Below are 6,871 nucleotides of genomic sequence, written 5' to 3'. Positions count from 1 at the left end.
ATATCATCTACACTTACAGATTCATCACAATCACTTCCAGCAGTATTGACCGCACTTATTTCTAGATGCCCATCTTGCATTTTTCATTCTTTCGCCATCATCCACACTTTATTTTTAGAGGGTGTTTCTCCACTAGACCATGGCTCTTGCCTTGGATTTTGTGCTCAAGTTACATTACCATTGTATGGAGGTTCCTCACTTGGCTCAAGTTATGTTCTAGGTTCTTCAACCCTTCCCTTACCATTACTCTATCCCACACATTTCCCAGACACATTTAATATCATCTACACTCACAGATCCATCACCAATCACTTCTAGCAATATTGCCTGCACTTATTTCTAGATGCCCATTTTGCATTATTCATTCTTTCACCATCATCCACATCTTATTTTCAGAGGGTGTTTCTCCACTGGACCATGACTTTTTCCTTGGATTTTGTGCTTAGGCTATATTATTGTTATATGGAAATTCCTCACTTGGCTCAAGTTATGTTCCAGGTTCTTCAGCCCTTCCCTTACCATTACTCTACCCCACACATTCCCCATACATATTTCATATCATCTACACTCACAAATCCATCACCAATGACTTCCAACAGTATTGCCTGCACTTATTTCCAGATGCCCATCTTGCATTCTTCATTCTTTCGCCATCATCCACATCTTTTGTTGAGGTCATACTTACACCATACTAGGGACACATATACATACACCAACAGCAAAAGACATCACTTCATTTGGATGTGCTATTTTTGAGATATCATTTCGACCATTTATAGATGATATGCTAGCTTTTCTAAAGCGACTTTCTTCCAACCACGTGAACCTATTCACTCAAGGTATCTAGATGGATTCTTAGGCAAGGCCACAAAAGCTACCTGCTCTAGCACTCAGTGGGCACATGCCACCTCTCTTTATCGATGATCCAGTGACTATACCGTCCTTTTTAGCTGCGGTTTTCTTCAATTTGACATATTAGACCATAAGCTTGACACTTTCAGAGATGGCCACCTTCTTAGAGTGCCACCACCATCTCGGCACTCCACCATATCACTCCATCTTTCATCATTTCTACACTTTGCACCTTTGGGCAATGCATCCCCTCTTCTAGCTATCTTTCTTTCTTGATTTCACCTAATCCTTGGAGCATAAATGAAGTCATCACAAGGCTACATTCGCATATTACACTTTCCTGAGCTAAAATCCAGGTATGAGTTAAGTTCTTTGGGTACTCACTTTTTTCCTTCTATTTTTCTTCACTTTTTCTTTTACATTAGGGTCTAGTTTGACTACAGGGTTTCCCATTGAGTTTTCCTCTCTATCTTCAAAATTCACGCCTACCTCTTTTCTTTCTTTTCCCACTTTATTTTCCAAAGTTTCTACCATTTCACATAGTTACCAACACTTGGCATCAGTAGCAGAGATACACTCTACACTCTTCGAAGGGTTCTTGTATGTCTAGAGTCAACGCGATCCACCATGGTCACATGTTAGGGCATAGCCACTTAGAGAGTATGAGAGAGAGAAGGAATATTCCTTATCTTTCTTGTATAAAACCCTTGCCCCACAAGGGCAAAAGGGGGGCATTTGTGAAGAGCATTGGAGCATTTCTCATGTTTGAGCAAGTGTTGGGGGAGGTGCCCCTCCTTCCCCCAACAACCTCCTGTTGTAGCATTGTGAAATTGCTTTGCCTTTGCCAAATGTTGGCTAGAATCCATACCCTCTTCCTTTATAAGACTCTTTAGCCTTATGAAAGGAGATAAAATCATCATGTGATGGCTTTTTTTGGTTCACTACAAATCTCCAATTCTGGAATTCTTCCTCATTGAAGAATCTAATGCATTGACCACCCTTTATGAGAGAGCTATGAAATGCTAGGGACCTCCCCAACTTTTCAAGAGAGCTGCCTTTATGGTTGTTTATGGTCTCGAAAAGCCGGGGAGGTCCCTAGCATTTTCACCAATCCTTCTAGTAACCTAGCTCCTAGTGTGGCTATTGCTAGTGATATAGTTGCAACTCCTCCTACAAGTCTACTGAAAGCTGGACAAAATCCTTTTGCCACCTCCTCTTTGGCCCATTCTTTCTTATTGATGTCTGCCCAAATGCATCACTCAGGTCTTCTCTAAGAACCACAAGAAATTAGATGAAACCCATCAAAGATGGCCAAAAAACATGAAAAAGAGATGTTTGCTATAGTGTCAGTATTAAAACATTAGAGACACTATTTGGGTGGACATACTAAGGTTTATACAAAAAGTAACACACTAAGCTACTTTGCAATATAACCAAAGTTTTTGCCCAAGCAAGTTTGTTAGCATGAGAAGCTTGCTAGATTTGATATTAGAATCGTATATAAACTATAAAAGACTAAATTTTTCATTCTACTTTAATCATTTAACCACACCTCCGATCACTTGAAGGAGTCTCACTCATAATCTCCATAAGTCTTATTCCGGACTTGGGGTTTGTTAGCCCTAAGAATGGTATCCATGCCACTCAATCTATGCACTTGGTCCAAGTGCTCCACATGTCTGATTTTATGATCGACACCTAAAAGTACCACCGACATATCAGCTCATTACGCTAAGGCTATGCTCATTCATTTTTGTCATACTGATGGTCTAACACCACCTACATCATAGTCATGTCTCTCAAAGACTAGGCTATTCATCCATGAGTGATCATCCTAGATCCACTCTTTAGCATCCTTAGAATGCCTGTAGATATAGGGAACAACCTTCCCTAATATCCCTTTTATAATTCTCACCAGGTCCCTTTTTCTGTCCATGGCTGTGTTTGCCAACATTGCCACTGGGTCAAAGTCCACAGGCCTGACCACTAAGTCCCACTGTCCTTTGGGACTTCCTCACCACGTGACCATATCCTTGGTCACTACACTAAAGGATTGCTTTTCTTCCTTTCCACAATCTAGGACTTTATGATAACATTTCGAAACACCGTAGCCCTACACAAACCTCATGGGTACTCTCCCCACCTTCCACCTTTGGGTGCTCTAGCTATGGGGCTAGAGCGAGGTTCTGTTAAGCCACGCTAGGTATCCAAGTAGGTAGTGCCACCCACACTTGGACTAGGAGCATCGACCATTCGATCTCCTTGGGGAGCTAGAGCTGGCTCTTGAACACTTTAAGCTACCTTGCTTGTCTGTCCATATTCACTTTAGTTTTGGACTCTTCCGTGGATATATTGTTGGGGGAAGGAGGGGTGCCTCCCCCAATGCTCGCTCAAACACGAGAAATGCTTTAATGCTCTTCACAAAATGCCCCTCTTGCCCTTGTGAGGCAAGGGTTTTATACAAGGAAGACAGGGAATATTTTGAGGACCAGAATATTCCCTCTCTCTCTCTCTCACTCTCTCAATAGCCACACCCTAACATGTGACCACAGTGGATTGCACTGGCTCCAGACACGTGAGAACCCTCCTAAGAGTGTAGAGTGTACCTCTGCTACTGATGCCAAGTGCTGGTAACTGCGTGAAATAATAGAAACTCTAGAAAACAAAGTGGAGAAAGAAAGAAAAGAGGTAGGTGTGAAGTTTGAAGATAGGGAGGAAAACCCAGTGAGAAACGCTGTAGTCAAACTGGACTCTGAAGTTAAAGAAAAAGTACAGAAAAAGTGTGAAAAGAGGAGGAAAATAGAGGAAAAAAAAAATGAGTACCCAAAGAACTTGACTCGTACCCAGACTTCAGCTCAGGAAAGTATAATATGCAAATGCAGCCTCTTGATGACTTCTAGTATGTTCCAAGGATTGGCTGAAATCAAGAAAGAAAGAAAGGTAAAAGAGGGGATGCATTGCCCAAGGGTGGTAAGTGTGAAAATGATGAAAGATGGAGTGATATAGTGAAGCACCAAGATGGTGGTGGCACTCTGAAAAGGTGGCCATTGATAACCATTAGCCCGTAGAGTAAGTGTTGACCTCTCGAAGTAGCCGGTAACTAGTAACCAATAACTAAGGACCCATAATCGGTAACCCCCTCCTCTCGCTCCTACTCCTACGCCTGCCCCAGTACTGATATGGTGGAGTGCCAAAAAGGTGGCCATCTCTTAAAGTGTTAGGCCAATGGTCTAATGTGTCAAACTGAAGAAGACAATAGCTGAAAAGGACGGTGTGGTTGCTGGGTTACTGGTAAAGGAAGGTGGCATGTGTCCACTGAGTGCTGGAGCAAAAGAAAGTGGCTTTGGCTTCTGTGGCCTTGCCTAAAGATCCACCGAGGTGCCTTGAGTGAACAGGTTCACCTGGTTGGAAGAAGGTCACTCCAAAAAAGCTAGCACATTGTCGGCAAATGGTTATAAGGGTATCTTGGAAACGGCATGTCCAAATGAGGTGGTGTCTTCTACTGCTGGTGCACATATGTGTGTCCGTGGTATAGTGTAAATGTGACCTCAAACAGAGATGTGAATGATGGTGAAAGAATGAAAGATGCAAGACGGGCATCTAGAGATAAGTGCAGGCAATGTTGTTGGAAGTGATTGGTGATGTTATTGTGAGTGTAAATGATATAGAATGAGTGAGGGGAATGTGTGGGGTGTAGTAATGGTAAAGGAAGGGCTAAAGAACCTAAAACATAGACTGGGCCAAGCGAGAAACCTCCATACAAATGGCAATGCAGCCTGAGCACAAAATCCAAGGCATGGGCCATGGTCCAATGGGAAACACCCTCTGTCGCAAATGTGACTTTGGGTATCAAAAGTTAATTGTCGATCAGTCCTTACGGACACTCTTACCTTACTACCACGATGGCAGGAGGTCGGTATTGCTGGACCCTTTATCAGTCCCTCTTGTGTTAGTGGAGTTAACTGGGCATTTCAAGTGTACTTAGACTGGACGAGCATAAGGACAGAATTCCTACGTGTTATTAGCTAAACATACTTAGCCTGGTAAGGAGTTCCCGTCTTGTTTTGTCTTGCATTTGCTAGTGACAAGAACCCTTGCGTATTGAGATTGGTCCCTTAATATCACTGGATGATAACTTACCGTGTCTGCCAAACACCCTTGCTATCATGCCTTTTGTGTTAGTCTCATTTCGGTCCCAAATGCTATTTATGGAAAGTGTTCAGATTTGCTCATTTGGCATATCTACGGAATGTAGAGATCGGCCTGAACACAATGGTGTTCATCTCGTGTCCAAATTCACAATCTAGGGACATTCCAAATTTAGTAAGTTTCAAGTTTGTCCCAGAGACTAACTCCTGATACTAAGGGAAGCTTGGGGTGAAAGCTCAAAGCATGTGTTCCTCAAGGGGGGGGGGGGGCGCTATAGGGGGTTCCAAATGTATAGTAGGGATAGTGGGTAGGTCGGGCATGGCCGACCAACCTGAGGCATAATCTAGCTCCCACTTGTGTGCTTGTCCTTGTTTTGCGTCTGGCTTGGGTCTAAGCCCAAGTTCCATTCCATGCTAGCTAGTGGAGTACCCATGTCCTTGGGTTAGGCCACCGGTATGCCAAAATAGCGCTACACTCCGTTTGGCTCTGTTTTGCGTATTGGTCCTGGCATTGGGATGTTGGTTACTCTAGGACTGTTCTAAGTCGCTCCGGGCTCCTGTCCCTTCGCTCCTTGGGCTTTATACTCGGGAGTTGCTCCGTGGTTCAGTTCCATCACTCTTTGGCTCCATGCTTAGGAGTTTGGCCATGTTCCTTTGTTCAGTGGCCCAAGGCCCTGAACCTCAGGTTTCACACCATGTGTCCTATGGACACGTGGCATGTGACACATGGCATGTGTCACGTGGCATAAAGAGGGTTTAGGTTCCACTTCGTGGTGTTATCCTATGGTAAATCACTATAGGATAAAGGGTCAAAACCACGTGCGCTACATTTGGTATCAGAGAATGAGTCTCAGTGAGTACTATTCAATGAGATTGGGCAATTAGTCTCTTTGCATACGCAGAGATGAAAATGATGATCCAAGTGGGTACACGTTTACGTGCAAAGGCTTCACAATCGTTCCTTGGGTATGGTTTTTGTTACCTTTTTGTACCGTGATAATGTGAGCTTGCTCTTGGGCTCATAAGAAGGATTAAGTTGTTCCGTTTACACGAGTTTACGCTTGGGCTCGTGAGTGAAGCACATTAGCAACTCAAGGTTGCACTTTGAGTTGGCAGGATTAATGTTAGTGTAAGCCACAAATTTTTCCTTTCCAATTTGCCAGCTTACCTCGTCTATCCGTCCAACACCGCCTTGGCTTTTGCTAAGTTCCCTTGCCAAGGTTCTCGCCTATGGTACCAGCTCCTACTTAGTCTCAGCTACTCACTGCACGAGCAACGGAGTGTTAGCCATCCATCCACGGATTCCCAAATCACTCCCAATCCCCCTCCCTGGGTTAGACTGGACTTAAGGTTCGGCTACACTCCCCGCAAGCACAAGCAGCCAAGCACACCAAGCTTCCAGGTTCCTAACATCCTTTGGTACCACAAGACTTGATCATGGGACCCTCTAAATCCCAAGTCTTGAGTGCAACACTTGCTTCAGGACGCCGGGGCGAAACACCGTGGCCTAGCGGCCCGGTATGGGTACCTCTCACCCCCCACTTCCATCCCAAAGGAAGGCCCAAGCCCCTAGGAAGGGTGAGGACCAATGAGCCGCATGGTACTCAAGTGGGGCACCACTCCACATGAGCCGGGAGCACCGCAATCGGTTTCCCTTTCAGGAGTGGGAGCTACTCTTGAGCACTTCCTTGGATGGCCCCTCCGGCACCAACCAAGTCCATGCTTACTCCCACCCAAGGCCCCTCAGTCCCAGTCCCAACCTCAAGTCAGTTTGGGAGCCCCACTAGAGAGTCCCTTCTAAACTGGTTCCTAGACCTCACTATCCCTACTATACTTTTGGAACCCCCTGCAGCCCCCCCCCCCCCCCCCCC

The sequence above is a fragment of the Selaginella moellendorffii genome, unplaced genomic scaffold (genome assembly GCF_000143415.4).
Source record: "Selaginella moellendorffii unplaced genomic scaffold, v1.0 SELMOscaffold_33, whole genome shotgun sequence".
Lineage (NCBI taxonomy): Eukaryota > Viridiplantae > Streptophyta > Lycopodiopsida > Selaginellales > Selaginellaceae > Selaginella > Selaginella moellendorffii.
Note: the sequence above shows the minus strand (reverse complement) of the source record.